The sequence below is a fragment of the Sciurus vulgaris genome, assembly GCF_902686455.1.
Source record: "Sciurus vulgaris genome assembly, chromosome: 7".
Lineage (NCBI taxonomy): Eukaryota > Metazoa > Chordata > Mammalia > Rodentia > Sciuridae > Sciurus > Sciurus vulgaris.
Genome location: NC_136467.1, coordinates 50,705,115 through 50,723,183, shown reverse-complemented (window position 1 = coordinate 50,723,183; position 18,069 = coordinate 50,705,115). Strand labels below are relative to the sequence as shown.

Genomic DNA, 18,069 nt, shown 5'->3' with positions numbered 1-18,069 from the left:
GCTGTTTCTATTGCTTGATAGACTAGATTATAAAATAACCCAGGGTAGAAAGAGCTATCAGCATTTTCTTCTCTTTTTTTCCTTCAGTGCTTCAGAACAGAAATACTTTAGTTGAATTTTAGCCTCTAAATCATCCCCACCCCCAACGTAATTATCATTCCACCTCACTTGGACTAAGCCATTAAAAAATTTACTTATAGTCAACTAAAAACATTTCAAATTCAAAGTGTCCTGTAAAAGGTCAAACCTAGTGAATTATCAGCATAATTTACTTTAAAACTCGAAATAAGGGAGAATAAACTTCATTGTTATCAGTAACAAATAGTCATTGCACACCAACACACGAGCCAATGTTCAGAAGCACCAAAGCCTAAGGTTTAAGGTCTGATACGTGGTCCTGATTCTGCCTCCTATGGTGCTTTTAGGCAGTGACCTGATTTTGCAGGACCACTGTTTCCTGTCTGGAGAATAGAGATCATATCATCTACATCTAGCATATACTGAGAAAACTGAGATTACTATATGTTTTTAAGTGTCCTTATCTATCAACTCAATCTTCACAAAAACCCAATGAGATGGATAGTACTGTTATCCTCATTTTGGAGATTAGAAGATTACGGCATAGAAAGTTTTAACAAAAAACTTTGCCAGGGTCACACAATTGGTAAGCGGCTGAGCAGACAGCTCAAGCTCAGGCAGGCTGGCTCCAGAGTGTGCGTTCTCTGAATCTCTCACCTATGTTGACTCACTCCAACCATCAGAGCTTAGTCTATGCCTGTTTCCTCTTCCCTTGAAAATGGATATGCAACTGTTTACTACTGTTTACTTCTGGAATAAACAGAAGTAAACAGTTGTTACACTGAGATCATAGGATGCATGCAGAGATAAAAAGCAATACATGGTAGAAGTTGTCAATGCTGGAAGAGAGGAAAAACACAAGTTCTATAGAAGTTGCGAAGAAGGGAATTAATGGGTGTAAGGGAAATAAGCAAGATTCTGTAATATGGAACTTGACTTTGGCCTTTGAGGGTCAACAGAACTAAAATCAGCAAAGAGGAGTTGGGAAAGTTATTTTAGATAATGGGGACAGCACAGACAGGATTTCTACATTCAGGAAGTAAGAATCAGTTTCAGTGAGGGAGACAATTTCCATATGGAAGCGTTAAAACTAGAGAGCAGGAGAAGATTTAAAATCATTTTGTAGAATGCTTCGAAGTCCAAGAGGAGGGAAGACCTGCTGGAGACTCACTGGGGATTTCAGCGTGTTGTGTGCACATGTGTGTGGGTGGTTCCAAAGGCTGATCAGACAGGTGCATAGGCTGGGTGGAAGTAGGGGAACTAGATAGTGGACTGCTGAAGCGTGCGGATGTCTTCCATACACATACCTACATTCAGACACTTCTCGTTATTCCAGCAGCGATTATCTGGTTGGTGGATATTCCATGGCCTCTCCTCACTTCCTGGCTGTCCTTTTGGATTGCTTCTTGTATATTAGCACCTGAAAGCAAAGTGATTTTCCAAATTAGCCTTTTTGTTTTCCCTTAGTTGCTGTAGTTAAATGTTTGTTGTGGAAAGAAGCCTATCATAGATGATAAGAACATTTTTCATGGTACTTCCAGTCCCTTTATTAGACAATTGCTGATGAAGAACACAGGTCACACTGGAGCTTACCCCTAAAATATATAATTGTTAATTTTCCTGACGAAGAATGGGCTTGTCAATTGGGAGCTATGTACATGTACTTTCAGAGAATCTTCTTATAGCAGAACTTCATTTATTTGACTGCTGAGGTTTTTAGATGAGAGTGGTTAAAAATGTGTCCTTTAAGATGCTATGTATTATGTATCTCCAGAATGACCTTTTTATAGATGTAGAGGATTATCTGTATCAATCATCTTATGCTGGATAATATTTGAATATATTAAGCAATTGCTAGTTCTTTCTAAGTTAAATACAGACCACCCAGAAGACCTGAGTCATTCTCTGACTGCAGAGTTCATGTTTGAACTTAAAACTAAAGCACTATATTAGAGGGACAGAAAACAAGAAGGATATGTGAAACAATAGAATAGATTGCAATGCCAAGCTTTATTTTTTAACAGTAATATTTTAGAAATATTTCAGGCTACTATTAAGAGTATATATGACAGCTAAATAGATTATAGAAACCTAATACATCATCATCACTAATATATATTCAATCACAGTAGACACAAAGATTATTCCAGTCTAAAATGATCAAGTAATCCATCTTAAGTCCATGGGATACAAATGTGTTTGTGGTACAGAAAAATACACACATACAACTTTTTCGGGACTAGAAAAGATCTAAAAATATTGTATGCTTAGTTAATAGCCAGCAACTGAATCTACTTTATCTGTTCTCAGATTAACATATTTGCATAAATTATTTACAATTCTTCTACTTTAGTCCTTGTTCATGCTTCATCTCAAAACTCAGTATTACTCAGGGTTCTAGAGAAATCAGAGCGAAAAATAGTGCATCCAGTCATTTCAGGACACGACTCTAGTCAACTGAGCCCAATTATTAGCCAGAAAACTGGCTCCACTGCTTGTGGCAATCTCCTGGTATACTCACAGCCCAGCTGACCTCAATACAAAACCACACCAAACAAGCCTCTATTACTCTGCTTCTCATTCTGTTTGATTCAGTAGAATGGTTTTCAAAGACCCTAAATAAACAGAAATATTGTAATTGTGAATAATTAAAATGCTAAACTTAGGAGGATACTCAGCATTCATTACACATAGAGTTCAAACCCTTAAGGGTGATAGTACCTTCAATTAGTTCATCTTTTACAACAGAAGATAAAGGTGACAATTGGTAATCTCAGGTACTTAGTTCAAGAAACAAAATGAGCTAATTTGCCTCAAGTTGCCTTCTCTCCGAAGCAGGGCCTCTGCTCTCTTTTAGATTCTTAACATTGGTACTAACTCCAGAATATAAGAAAGCAGCATGTAATGGAAAAATACACTTCCTTCAATACTGTGAGTTGATGTACTTCAGCTTAATTAGCTATTCTAATTGAGTACTTTGAAGTAGAAGGTAAGATATAGCAGTAAATGATTTAAAAGAAAGCCCTCTTTAATATATTTTGTAAAATGTTATCAACACACTTGTTCACTTAATTTAAAACATTTTGTAAGAGTCAGAGCTTATGCTAAGTGATAACATTGCAACTAGAAGATTCAAAAAACTGTACCCAAATACATAATTTGGGGTACATATATCCACATTTCATAAAAAGAAGATTTTTGGAGTTACTCTTCATTATTCTCCAATTGTTTTTAATTGAATCACAAAATTATTTATTTATTTTGCAGTGCTGGGGATTGAAACCAGGGCCTTAGTGCTTACAAGGTAAGCACTCTACCAACTGAGCTATACCCCCAGTCCCAACTCAGGGTCTTTTTTATAAAGTACTTAGCTTTTTATTTTTATAAGCGATACCTATTCGCTTTTGCAGTACTAAATGGTATTTTAGTAGTTGAGATTTTTCTTACGTACTTGTAGACTAAAATACATGCTAAATAGGAAGTAGATCTGCAAATACTAAACACAGTTTTGAACCTAAAAGACTATAGTAAAACAGGTTTCTTTGATTTTATTCAATATCAAATTGACAACCATGACCTGAGAAAGGGTTATCTTTTACCAGCTGCCACTTCAGGGAGACACATTTAGTCTTTCATTTAAGTAGAAAAAAGAACTCATTAGAAATGTGGTACAAGTGATTTCAGAAAGAGAAATCTCAAGTTACCAATTCCACTTTTAATGATTTGTTGCCTGAGCCCTGTATTTAATTAAAATGGTTATTTCAAATGCTTATATTTAATTTAAACATAATTGCCTAAAGTTCAATGTTATTGCTTCATCCATTTTGAAATTTATTGATTTATAAAATAGTTCAAAAGTGCTATAAAATTAATATCATAACATATTAGGATTATTTGCATCTTTTGTTGGATTTAGCAGTGGACTCAGTGAGCTGTTTACATTAGGTATCACTACAGGGTCTCTGGCATGGCTGATATATAATAGAATCAAATATTGACATGTCCTTGACATTTCCTTTGCACTTAGGATATATACTTTGACTTTCCAGGTAATAATAGTCTATTGCTAAGGATATGATTGTTTAAATTTTAAAGGGATCTAAGTTTTAGAAATTAATTTTGACCTTAGTACATTTAAGAGTAACTGCTCGTTTCAACAAATGACTCATAAATGTTCAACAATCAGTGTAATAGAATATCTTGTGAGTCAGACCAATAAGTGAACCAGAAGTGTTTTCAAGGACAAGTTGTGACTTTAGCTTGTATTTAAAAACACAGTATGGTCTGTATACATAGGAACAAAAAAGGGTAGGTAGTAAGGCACAACTTTTCCTAGTCTGTAAAATCTGAGGCTATTCCAATAGCCATTCAGAGAGAGTTTCCTGGTGTATGAACTACAATCCTTAGTGGATGTAGTAGGCAAAGCTTCTTAGCTATGCACTTTTCTCTACTTATGTGATTGGTATCATTTTTTAGGTACAAAATACTACTAGGTCCTGAGATGAATGCCTAATGAGGTGGTATTAGGCCTGTGTTACAGATGAATGAAGGGAAACCTTCAGATGCTGAAGTACTAGTAAGTGAAGCCTCAATTCCAGCTCTGCACCTTACTGTACGTGGCTCCCATCTCAAAGGACTGCGGAAGGCATTCTATGTTGTGAGTTGTTTATAAACACCCCCATCTCCTTCTCCCCACTATCATCATATCAACAGCACAGTGTTCTTCCATGCAGTAATAATGTGAGCTATTGAAAGGTAAAGGCAACATATTCGGCTTGACCATTAGTAATGAGATTCTGTTGCTTCAACCTGTTTCCTCTCATTCCAGTATATGCAGAATTTTAATAGTTTATTAAAACCTGGGCTTTGTAGTCTACAGTGAACCTTGAAGTTTGGGGGAATTTGTTCCCATGATTCTCTGACATTAGCTCAAACCTTTGTACAATCTCCACCCTCATCAATATCCCATGAGGTATTTTACTGAAGATCGGGCCGTAAAATCAGTCAGCTTACATAAGTAAAATGCTGTGGAATACTTCTTTGGTTTTCACACTAGTACTAATCTGTCACACTCCTGGATACCTCTAAGTCATACTGTATCTCAGTCTCCTCAATTATCATCTGTTTCTGTTTCTTCAGACATTCTCTCTGGTTCCCATTCAAGAGCTAGACCCAGGTGAATCTCTGCAAAGAATGTGGGTAACAAATACAAATATCCCTCCCCTTAAGATAAGACAGTATCATGATCAAAGCTAATTATCTATTGATTTTTCCTTTACAATTTGAACTATCCACCATTATATTAACTCTGTATATCTTCAGAAGGTTGAAAGGATGGGAACTATCACAAAGCAATTATAATGGAGAGGGGCCATTTGAGGAACAAGAAGAGGTACACACCTACACACATCTGGTTTGTTAATCTTACTAAGGCCTTTGAATGCCACCTGTCCTCCCTTTTTTCTGGTTAACATTGTCCCTTAGGCTAAAAGCTTTAAAAATTATTTGGGGTGGGGCGGGTAAAAAACTTCTTGAGAAACTAGTTTGAGATTTTAATTCTGTATTTCATCTGCCAGACACTGAAATGCAGTTAGCTGTAGCAAGTGTTCCTAATAGATAAGGGAATTGTCGCTTCACATGTAATTACATTGAGTCTGACGGTGGACATAGCCAACCATCTCATCGTCACACCATTAGAAGTGCCAGGAAGTCTAAAAAGAACCCGTTTTGAGGAGAGTCAGGGCTACTTTTATTTTACATCAAACCAGGGTTATCATGGAAAAAAAACTGATAATTCTTTAAGGAAAGCGATTTTTGAAATATATATATATAAAAAAAGGAATAAAGGGTAAATGAAACTGACTATTGTGACTGGCAGGAAGTTCAGGCATTTTGTGTTTTTTTTTTTTTTTTTTTTGTTTCCTTTGGAATGTTAAACAGATTGGGTTCTTTTTAAAAGAAAACATTTTATTCAGAACATTCTCCCATGAAAGCCCTCTTTGACAAAGTGTCAGTTTTTGATATATTAGTACATGTCTGCCTCCATTTTATATTCAAAAAAAGGCAAGTAATGTTTTAACAACTTTTGACAAGCATGGGGATGCTTAAACTTCCATAGAACTGACTCTTCCCATGTAATGCTGTAGTCTTATATTTCCTATTCTGTACCACTTCAAGGCAAGCCATGACATTTTAAATTATGCCAAATTATGGTTGAAAAAGTACAAACAAATCAAAAAATAATTAGAACAGGAAAAGTCAGCTCATCAATAAAATACTTTTAAGCATATAATTCTGAAATTCATTGGGAAAGAGAACTATAGGTTACAGCCCTAAGTGAAAATGATAAATGAGGAACAGGATATAAGGCGAAGAAATTTCAAATCAGCTACCCAAGGAGTCTCAAAAAATTCAGCCACCTCTTACTTAGATTCATCTAAATTTCAAAATCAAATCCTTTGTTTACTGGTACTGCAGCCTCTCTCTACTAGAAACCCCACTTGGATTCCCACAGGCTCTTCAAGACAACACTCAGAGAACCTCTCCCGCGACCCTATACTGCCACTCTTCCTGTGTCCCCGATTGCAATGCTACAGAATGGAGGTTGCTCTCAAGTTTCTTCTGTTCACTCTCTACCTTGTCCTTGTTCATCCATTCATCCAGAACCGAGTCCTATTCCTTGAATGTTCAACTACTTCTCCTGGCCCAGATCACTGACCCATTCAGGCAGACTAATTTCTCCTCCATGGTCTCACTTGGATGTATCACCATCAGAAGACTCCTCTGACAATTTTGTCTCTGAGTCCTTTCTCTAGATCCTTAGTACACTGTTCTTGCCAATCTGAGTCCCTGTCACACCCTCATGCGATTGCATAAATTTACTTGCCTGAACAGACTTAAGCTCTTGAGGGCTAAGCCCTATCTTTCTTGTTCACTGGTGAATCTCTACTGCTTAGACCAGTTCTTGGACTACTTCAGATGCTCTCAGACACTTTGTTAAAAAAGATTAATGAGGGCTGGGGCACAGCTCAGTGGTAGAGTACTTGCCTGGCATTCACGAAGCTCTGGGTTCCATCCGCAGCACATACACGAGAGAGAGAGAGAGAGAGATAGAGAGAGATAGAGAGAGAGAGAGAGAGAGAGAGAGAGAGAGAGAGAGAGCGCGAGAGAGAGAGAGAGAGAGAGAGAGCGCGCGCGCGCGAGAGAGAGAGAGAGAGAGAGAGAGAGAGAAAGAGAGACAGAGAGAGAGAGACACTACTGAATCACTGAATCACTTGGGTGAAAAGTTCATATATGAGAGAAGTCTTTAATCTGCTTTTCTTTTTGGGTGATAATACAACCTGTTAAATTTAAGCACATTTAAAAATAATTTGAGTTGGCATGTGTTAATGCTCCCAGTTGTCTATTTCATTTATCTGGAACAAGTTTCATATATTAGTCTAAGAGCTTTCTTAAACTACCTCTCTATAAAGAAGAGCTCAAGGTAGACAATATAAACATTGAGCATGGAAGGATGTAAAGTTCTGGAATGCTGTGGTTGGATTTGAGTTTGAGACGGTGTCAAGGACGGATTGAACAGGGGCAGGAAGGATTTATGGAGACCAATGTATAACACCTGAAGTCACTGAGGCCTTGGTGTATATTGTCATGCCATTATAACTGGGGAAATTTTAGGGGAGGGCTGTGATTGGAAAAGGAGAGAATATGAAACCAGTACCCATTAGTGGGTCAGAGAAACGGAGCTAGAGAATAGAGTATTCTATGAATATTTTTATTACATAATGAAGGCTATAATAATCAATATGCTCTGGAAAGGGCCTTAAATCTAATGAAGCAGTTATGCATAACTAAATTACGACTATGACAAATTCAGGGAATTGGTTCAGGGTTCTTTGCATCCAAAATTCAAATAAGTAATCAAAGTGAAATTACATCAGCTCCCCCTCAGACCACCTCTGAAATACAGGAGGCATTTATTAAGAAAACCCAAAATAACATCATGACATAACTGCTTCCATATTTCACGAATGCCTCTGGCTAAGGAGGAGGCTGGTTGGAGCCAGGCAGGGGAGGCTATGTGAGGAGAAGGACAGGAAGAAAGTGAAGAAGCTCCTTGCAAGGAGATAAGTAGAGCTCTTATTTTAAAAATTGCCTCAGCAGTACTTTTCTTAAGTCAAGATTAAAAATACGATGAGCTTACAGAATGCTATTCTCCACAGCAAAAGTAATATAAAAACGATTTTTATTCCCACATAAATTACTTAACACAGCTGCTCCTCGTTTTCCAGATTAGTGCTGGCACGGATGGGCCATTCTCTATAAAAGAGATTCGTTTTTGGTATTTTTCAGTCTTCAGCTTTCAGTATTTCTTTGTCTCTTAAAAGAACTCTTATTTCAAAATATATTTAAATACTTCACCAGGAACACACATGGAGTTGTTTGCACTGGCTCTCTTCTAGGCTTCCTGGGGCAATTATGTGGATAGTAGCAGAAAACAATCATAAAGATGAATAAATTATAGTACAGAGTACATTGTTTCCATTGAAGAAAGGCATTTGTTTTATGGAACTGTATTTTTGTCTCAAAAACAGTTCTTCCCATCCCCCTACACCTGTCCAAAATACTTCTTTATTGCAATTCTCATTTCAAAAGAATGCTTCAAACTGATTTTGAGGAATGTGAGTTCTCCACAGTCTTTTTTGCAATATGCTTTTTATCAGATCAGCAGAAACAATGTGAAGACACCTGTCGCAATAATTTCAAATGTCTATCATCTACCAAATCATACATAAATGATCCATGGTTGCAATGTGGTCCTTGAATGAAGGACTTTTTCAAGAAAAACAAATGCTGTCGAAAATATAAATGGATGCCTTGTAAGAAAAAGCCACTTGTATCATTTGCAGAAACTTACAGTTTTTATTTTTATCTTTAATCAGAACCAAGAGAACATTTTTGAAAGAACTAATCTTGCTTTTCATTCACACAGAGAGTGATTTGTACATGCACGCCTACTCACAGGTATAGACATCATTCAACTAAACTTCACAGGGCTGAGGTTTGAAATGGAGTCAGATTGGCAGCAAATCATTTATTGAATGCTACTCAAGGAAAATGATAAAAAGTATCCATCCTCTCACCCCATGCCACCCCCAAACAAGAAAAGGTATAATTTTTGAACATATATAGTTTGTTTTCAAAGCATTGAGAAAGACTGGATTATAAATCTATTTTTATATCTTATATACCAATTCTTTTCTGTGGTATTAACTTATATGCTAGGCACTCCCAAGAAGTGGTAGGCTCCCCAGGTGATTCTATTGTGCAGCCAGAGTTGAGAATTCTAAAACCTTCTGCACTGGGATTTAGTGTTCATTCCCTACCCATTTCCCATTCTCAGTTATCAGCACAGCCTCGTTTCCTTCACAACCTTGGTCCTTTCTCCAAGATCAAAACTTATGTTTTATTTCCCTATTCTATCCTTAGAACTGTAATGCAATCCTACTGTAGTATGAATGGGAACTATCAGACACTTTGACATCCAGGCTTACGGAAATAAGAATGTATCAAAATAAGGCTCATGTTATTTATAAGAATACTATTGGAACTAGCTAGCAATGGAACAATGTATTCTCCTATCCAGACATTCCTTTTGAATTCCCTTTATTTCAGACTTAAACATAGGTTAACATAATGACATAGCATTGTGATCATTCGGGTATTCATAAAGGTGTGAGTTTTATAAGTGTGTGCAATATTCAAGTAGGGCTCAAATGGACCCAACCACCTTGCTGCTACTAATGTATGTAAAGCATTATATTCTGTGATAGTATGACTAAGGTTAGCAATATCCAAGCTTCAAAGAACAATAAAGAGCATTCTTAAATGGGCTTTTTGTCTAAACTACTGTGATACATGGTAGTGTTCTTTGTCAGTATTTTATTGGCTTCAAAAGAATAAAAACACTGAGGTCCTTACTCTGAAATCTATTTCTAGAATTTATCTTACTACAAAAGACTTAGTCCTATGAGCCCTAGTTATAGAAGAATTTATTTTTGTAAGTTTGCTACTTTAAAAGGTGTATTTATTTAGCACTTTAAGTTTGTAAATGTGCATTAGATCTGTGAAATTTTACTTTTTTCATGAGCAGCAGGGAAAACCCAAAAGGAAATTTACTGAAATAAGAATACTTTTTTGTACCCGCCAAAGGTAGTGCATTTATGTGGGAAGGCAGAAAGACATCCAAAACTTTGTTGGAACACAAAAAACATTTGGAATAAACCCCATTTGCTCTCAGCATTGTGTCTAGTGGTTATTTATTTACCCAATTATTCATTCATTGATGTTTAAAAATACTTTTTCTTTTTTTCTTTTGTTTAAGCATACAACCATAGGCAGCTGATATCAGTGCTCCTCTTAGCGGTTTTGATTTCAGGTTTTATATACACAGGTCACTTGATAAACAGTAAAGAAAACTAAAGTGTATTTCTAAAGCAATGAAAGAACAACCCATTTTACCACATACTCACTGCAGTGACGTTTCCTAAGAAATGGATTTTTCAGATGTGAGAAATGATTAATCATAACCAAATCCATTTAATCAGTTTTGCATATGGGTAACAAAAGAGTGAGAAATACCACACACACACATACACATACACACACACACACACACACACACACACACACACACACACACAATGGCCATGAACCAAAGAAAAATCTCTCCAATTATTTATGTAGAAAGAACCTAGTATTTCAACTTGCCTTCTCAATCAAGAGGAAAACAGAAATGGTGAAAAGAATGGGGTGAACACATACACCACACACACACACACACACACACATACACACTAGAAGGTTCCTGGAACTGCCCTACTCAGGCTTCTACAAACATTAGGGAAGACAGCAGGCAATGGAACTGGATCTCATTCAGAAGTGAGTCACTGTGAAGTTGTCATTTCTCCATGTGATTTAGAATCATCTTTTCTTTTGGTTGGACTGAAATTTTTTTAGAGATAAAGTTCAGAAAAGAAAATAAAACATTACAGGACAATGATAGATCAAAGAATACTTTCTTCAGGCTAAGAATGTTGTCTTCATGAAAAGCTTATATTTTTAAAGATGAGAAAAAAGAAAGTATTTTATAAAATAAAGATAATAAGCACCTTTGCACAAAAGGCAGTCAAAGAACAGTCCTTCATGCATTTTTTTTATAGGAATGAGTATAGTTACCATACTGACAACCTGATATTTGACAGTATGCATTTTGTCTTTTTTCCCCTCCACATATTTAGTTGTCCCCAACCAGGAGCTGGATATGTTGCCCAGGACAGAACTCTTTTGGAGGTGGGCATGGCTGGGAGCCTGCCATTTCCTGGTTAGCTTCATATACCAGAATGTAAGCTCCATGAAAGTAGATTTTTGTTTTTCTGTTTGTTTCCCTGTTTTGCTCACTGCTCTATCTTTAGCTCATAAAATGTTGTCTAGCACTACTAAGTGTACAGTAAATATTTGGAGTATGAATAAATAAATGCAGTTCAGACCCCAAGTTCTTTAATTTTGGCAACTTTCTATAGCCACTGACTCGCTGAAATGTTAGCATGTGCCAAACACTGTGCCAAATACTAATCATTTAATATTAATCAGTTAATAAAAAGCTTTGTGATAAAGTCATTATTATCTCAATTTTATTAGTAATAGTATTCAAGATATCATTAGGGAGGTCAGTAATGTGCACAAAGTCTTGCAACTTGAAGAAGGTAACTAGTAAACATATTTAATTACAAAGCCTAACTCTTACTATGCTAAATACTGGTTTGATCCTGGTTAATCACTAACCCTGCTCCATCCACCATCTCAGGACTGTCTTGGATTCTGACATTTTCATTTAAACCCTGGTCTAACTCTGGATTTGGAGATCATGTAGTATAAACTATGCAAGTTCTGCTTCAACTTTTTTTAGTTTCTCTAGTACATCTTTCTGATGGTGTCTTAGTCTGCTTTAACAAAATGTTATAGACTTGGTAACTGAAAGAACAGATATTTTTTTCATGGTTCTGGAGGTTTGGAAGTCTAAGATCAGAGTGTCAGCATAATTGGGTTCTTGTGCACATTCTTTTCCTGGTGTGTGCTCCCTCTTCTTATAAGGTCACTAATCTATTAGATTAGAATTCCATTGACATGTTTTTAATGTAACCTTACTAATGTCTTGAAATTCCCATGTCCAAATACAATCATATGTGTTGGGGGGAGCTAGGGTTTCAACATATGACTTGGGGGTGGGGGACACTATTCAGTCCATAGTGTGTGTCCTTCTGAGCTAACTTGTCTAGGAAAGTAACAACCAAATATATACCACTTCTCTGCTTTAATCACATATCATTGTCACACATGCTGGAATAACTTGTCACCTTTTGATTTTGAGCAATGTTTGGACCTCAGTAATTTAGAGGTTGACTATGCATACGTAGGTCAAATGTTTATTGGATTTGAAGAACTGTTAAAATTCTCTCAATAGCTAGGTCATTCTGCCATTGTATGACAGAATACAATAATAACACTTCAGATGGTGCTTCATCTTTCAAAGCCTTCATTCTGGCAACCCCATGATTGGAGTTAGCATTTCAGACCTGGGGTCATAGATTCGAAGCTTATCTTTCTTTTCACTTTTGTGATCTGGAGAATATTGTGAAAGTCATAGAATATATATTTTAGAATTATTGCTTTCCTGAGTCCACCAAATCATAGATACCTGTTACTTCCCAAAGGGAAGTTTCATAGATACTATGTAGCCTGATACAGTTTGTAATGATCATCACATCTACATGCTGTTACTTACATGTAACTTGGAGAATCCCTGATCTGAGCAGACAATGGACCCCAGAAATAACACAACTCAAAGTATTCCTAGGGATATCATAAGTATTTCTTGAAATTTTACAGCTGAATCTTAGAATCAGAAATATATTCTGACCTAGTTATTATAAAGCTTCCTTGCCACGGGAATAAAAAAGGAAGCCTTCAACAGACTTTCTTTAGTAACGATGGCTTTGTTCTCTAAACTTGCATTAAGCTGCTAGTGGTGTGGTGGTAAATCTTATAGAAAGGCAGGGAACGTGGCATCATGACCTGCACCAACATTTCACAATGTGGATTTGGCCGATGTAGACATGACTAAAATGTCAAAGAGTCCTAGTACCACAATGTGAAAAATTTAAAAGAGAGTTTTTTTTTTTTTTTTTTTTTGGCAGATATAAACTGTCTGATTCATGAACAATCCTTCTTCAGGGAAGGCAGGGAAGTCTGACAGTGTGGTGTGTGTGTGTGTGTGTGTGTGTGTGTGTGTGTGTGTGTGTGTACAATGTATCTTGAATTTCAAAGTTCTTCCTAAGAAAAGATATTTCTCTATATTTTTTATCTGCTTTAAATTTTAAGAAGCAATAGTGAGTTTTATTTTACATAAGATTAAAACTGCTGAAATATAAGTATATATAGTAAATGCAAAGCTTTTATTTAAAAGAAGTTGAGAATATACAGGAGTCTTATACATCACACTATTAATGGAAATTTCTTAGAAATATTATAATAAGTTATTATTTTTAGATTTTCATATAATTATTTATGAGTATAACATATACATTATATATATTATAAAGAAGGGACTGTCAAGCAGAGAGTAGTGGCACATGCCTATAATCCTGGCAACTTGGGATGTTGAGACAGGAGAATTTCAAGTTTGAGGTCAGCTCAACAACTTAGCAAGGCCCTAAGCAATTTAGGGAGATCCTGTCTCAAAAAAATAAAAAAAAAAAAAAAAACGCTAGGGATGTGGTTCAATGGTTAAGCAACTCTGACTTAATTCCCCAGTATACCCCCGTGACCCCCAAAAGAGATTGGTCACTATAAGTTGCTATCAGGTACTATGTTTAGACAATAATGTTAAATTCAAGTATAAAATTAATTATTTTTGATAATTTTTATTTCATCATTGAATAAAGATAATTTTCTGTTGTTGGGAAATACTGTGATAACTAGTTTGATTTGTTTATTTATTTATTTATTTTTCAGTTTCCCTAAAAGGTTGAGCTGTTAGGGGAAAATTGTAGAGAAGAGTCCTATATAAGGAACTTGGAGATCTGAGATCTTATTTTGCTTTTGGCATTAAATAACTCTGAGATCTTGGGCCAGTTACTTACACTCATGGAGCCTGCATTTTCTTGTCTTTGAAAGAAGAGGATAAAATGAAATTAGATGAGCTCTGAAATCCTTAGAGGCTCTCTCAGTTTGATTCTAAGTGCCTAGTCCTATACTAGAGTCCATAGAACTATTCTTTATGAGCAAAAAGGAAGTAAAGATTATTGCAGATGAATATTATACTTCATGTGGTTGCAGTGGCCAACTTTGTCATTATTAAAAAGCACACTCCAAGTGACATCCTCCAGCTATTCCAGACTCTGTTGGTGAATTTCATGTGTCTAACTGACTGGGTCACAGGATGCCCAGATTAAATATTATTTCTGGGTGCATCTATTAGGGTGTTTTCAGATAAAATTAGCATTTGTACTGATAAACTCAGTAAATCTCCTTCCCTAAAGTCAGTGGCATCATCCAATCAGTTGAGGATCTGAGTAGAACAAAAATCAGAATAAGGCACAGGATAGCATTATTCCCTTCCTGCCTGTCTGCTTGATCTGGGACATTGATTTTTCTCCTGCTTTTAGATTTGGATTTACACCATCATCTTCCCTTTGGAAGATGGGTCATTGGACCCATATCAGAATTCATTATCAGCTTTCCTAGACTTCTACCTTAATAACAATGGAACTTCTCAATCTCCATGATTGCCTGAACGAATTCTTTATTTTGTGTGTGTGTGTGTGTGTGTGTATACATATACATATATACATATATATGCATATATATATATATATATATATATAATCACCTTTAAAAATATAATCACCTTTAAAAAAATCCCTTGATGACAATCTTGGTCTCTTCTAGGAAGTGCTTCAAAATTCTTCCAACCTCTACCCATTGCCCAGTTCCAAAGCCACCTCCATAATTTTAGACATTTGTTACAATAGCAATTAACTTCTTAGGATCAGTTTATATACTAGACACATTCCTCCAGCGAAATAGAACCAATAGGAAGAATATATATATTCTTTCCTTAGAAATATTCCCAATTAAATGTCCAATTTCATTGCTTTGTACCTTCCACTGAACACTAGAACATGAATGCAATTTAGGCATGTTCTTTGTCACTTTATAAAAAGGAGTGCTTATTCTCTATTGCCCAATAGCATATTCCTCATTTCTATCTGAGATCTGATAGTAACGGCCTTTACTATCCTATTTCTGCCAAAATTCTGTCACTGATATTTTTTGTACTTTCTGTAATAAGTAGAATCTTTCTTTTCTTCTCTTCTTTTTCCTTCCTGAGCCCTCACCAGAATCACCTGTCTACCCCATGCCTTTGTCACCTCCCTAGAAATAACTACTTATACTTCTTTAGCTGCATATTTTATTTTGACATTTTTTACTACCTTTTAAGTATCATACTTACATTAATGTTTCTTAAGTTTTTGGTTTTAGGCCTTGATTATTGATTTTCCTCTTGGAAAATCCTCTTGACTTTATTTCTCTTTTCACATACATCTACTACCTTTTCCATACTTCCTTTCATCTTGTTCTTCAAGTATACCTACACCAACAGTGATCACTACAAATATTATTAGTACATTATGTAGAACCACTCTCAGCTGAATGGTATATTATGTATTCTGTCAATTTCCCTCTGTTGGAGAAATCTCTTAGGCGGCTTTGCCTCTTCATTCTAATTTAGCTATTGTACAGGTGTCATGCTGGGATGCCCCACTCTTTCTCTTAGATAAAATACCATGTTGCTTAAATGCTATGTATTCTACATGATGTAGAACTATATTATGTAGAATGGTTCTACCGTCTTTGCTCCTATTTGGTAAAGTACATCTAAGGATTTCTTAAGAAAGGATATTTTAAATAAAGTAGAAAATTTTTAATCTTTTAAAATCGAAAGCATAATATTGTAAGGTATGTTTGCATTCCCACATGATTAATGGGGTTGTTTACTATAGATTCTAGGTTAGAGATAATTGTTCTTCAGAATTTTCAAGATACTTATGATCATCTAGCTACTCAGCATTGCTATTGAGTAATCTGATATAATTTTGATATTTTATCCACTGTGAAATCTGTATTTCACTTTGGAATTCTTTAAGATTTTTTCTTTGTTCCTAGTATTGTAAAATTTCCTCATAAATATGGTCTTATTCAGCTTGATGGTTATTCCATAGTCCCTGGAGTTAGAAAATTCACGTTATTTAATTCCAAGAATATTCCTTTGATGGATTTCCCTTCCACTTTTAAATTTTTTCTCATACTGGAGGATTCTTATTATTCAGATAGGATTCTTGGACTACTTTTGTAAATCCCTTCTAGTTTACATCTCTATATCATTTTCCATATTTGCTGAGATAATGCCTTGATTTTACCTTTATCTACCCTTTTATTTTTATTTTCATTTCTACACTATTTTTAATTTTCAGATTTTTTTTCTTTTCTAAATGTACCTGTCTTTTAGTATATTCTTCTTCTATCTTTTCTCTTTATCTAGTCTCTCTTTCCTAAAAGGTATTACTGTTTCTGTGTCTATTAAATTAGATGCTTTTCTGAAATACATGTGGATCCATTCTTGTCTACTCATTTCTGAATAAAGAGCTTATGTGTGTATAAGAAAAGGATAAGTGGTGCCCTCATTCTAGGGTGATCTGGCTGGACTGCTTCTTTAGAGAATCCCTGGTCTCAGTGTCCTCAGGTTTTCCACTTTGGTCTATTATAGTCCCTAGGATGACTCTGTGAATATCCTTCCTGGAGAAATTAGATTGTAGGATTCTCTGAGTCCAGTGGAGAAGAGAGCTGTGATTCTCATAGATAAATGCTTAGTTAAATTTATTATTTTCAGTGTGGTATCCCTGTTATCTCTTCTGCCTGATGTTCCCAAGTGCAGGGCCTCTGTTTTCCCTAGTCATAAATAAAACTTCAGTTTCTTAGATGTATGAATGAGTGAGGGTATCTGGCGGGTGGTTAGTTGCTCATAATCAATTTTTTCCTGTTACTTAGTTTACCTTTATTTTGTAATTCCAGAGAGACTCAGTAAGGCCATTTCCTGTGCCTTTTGGGAGTGTTTTTTTGTGGAATCTCTATTGCTTCTGGCTTTGCCCACTGTTGGTTTTAGAATTCAGTATCTTGGGATTTGTTAAATTGGTTTCCATGATTCCATCTGCCTTCCAGCTTAAATAACTTGTTATTATTGTCTCCTATCCTATGCTTTTAAGCCTTAAAGTGTGTGCCTCTTTTTTAAAATTCTTTTTATCATTTCACTGGTGGTTTTGAAGGTTACCATGCCATGACTACTTTCTCACTGTATTCCTCAGCAGAGAATACAGTTCCAGGCACTTCGAAGGTCTCTAGTAAATTCCTATTAACCAGGTGAAGGAACAGTCATCACTGGCAATTCTTTTCATCTTCCTCATATAAATAAGTCTCTACTAGTTAAGCAAATTCACTTGATTGATCCTATGAAAATACTACAAGATATTAATATAATAAGATATTAAATATTAAGGTTTTATAAAATACTAAATGTTCTTTGCCACCTTGATATAAAGCTGTGCATGGAGCTCTTTCATATCTTCAAACTTAGGTACTGTGAAAAATTTCTTGGTACAAACGCACCGTCTAGACCAGAATAGAACACCAGTCTCCAATAATGACAAAAGGTTTTTCTGTGGCTGATATTGCCATCTGTCCTGGTTTCCACTTAATATGTATATTAGTTGTTTGAATAGATTCTTGAATGGTGAAGGTCACTTTATTGCAGCCCTTTAAGTATGGGGTCATCATGAATAACCTCGAACTGCAGCTGTGGCCAAAGAGAAAATGACT

At 35.7% G+C, this 18,069-nt stretch overlaps 1 protein-coding gene across 2 annotated transcripts in view; it reads right to left on the bottom strand.

Annotated features, from left to right (window-relative positions):
• The window catches only part of HS3ST5 (heparan sulfate-glucosamine 3-sulfotransferase 5), a 276,493-nt gene that overhangs the window by 100,670 nt on the left and 157,754 nt on the right, over positions 1-18,069 (bottom strand). Inside the window, exon 3 of one of the 2 annotated variants that reach the window (XM_079148058.1) lies at positions 1,386-1,498. The gene's annotated coding sequence lies outside the window, so the exon portion shown is untranslated. The remainder of the gene's footprint in view (positions 1-1,385; positions 1,499-18,069) is intronic. The other variant, XM_079148059.1, reaches the window with a different exon arrangement.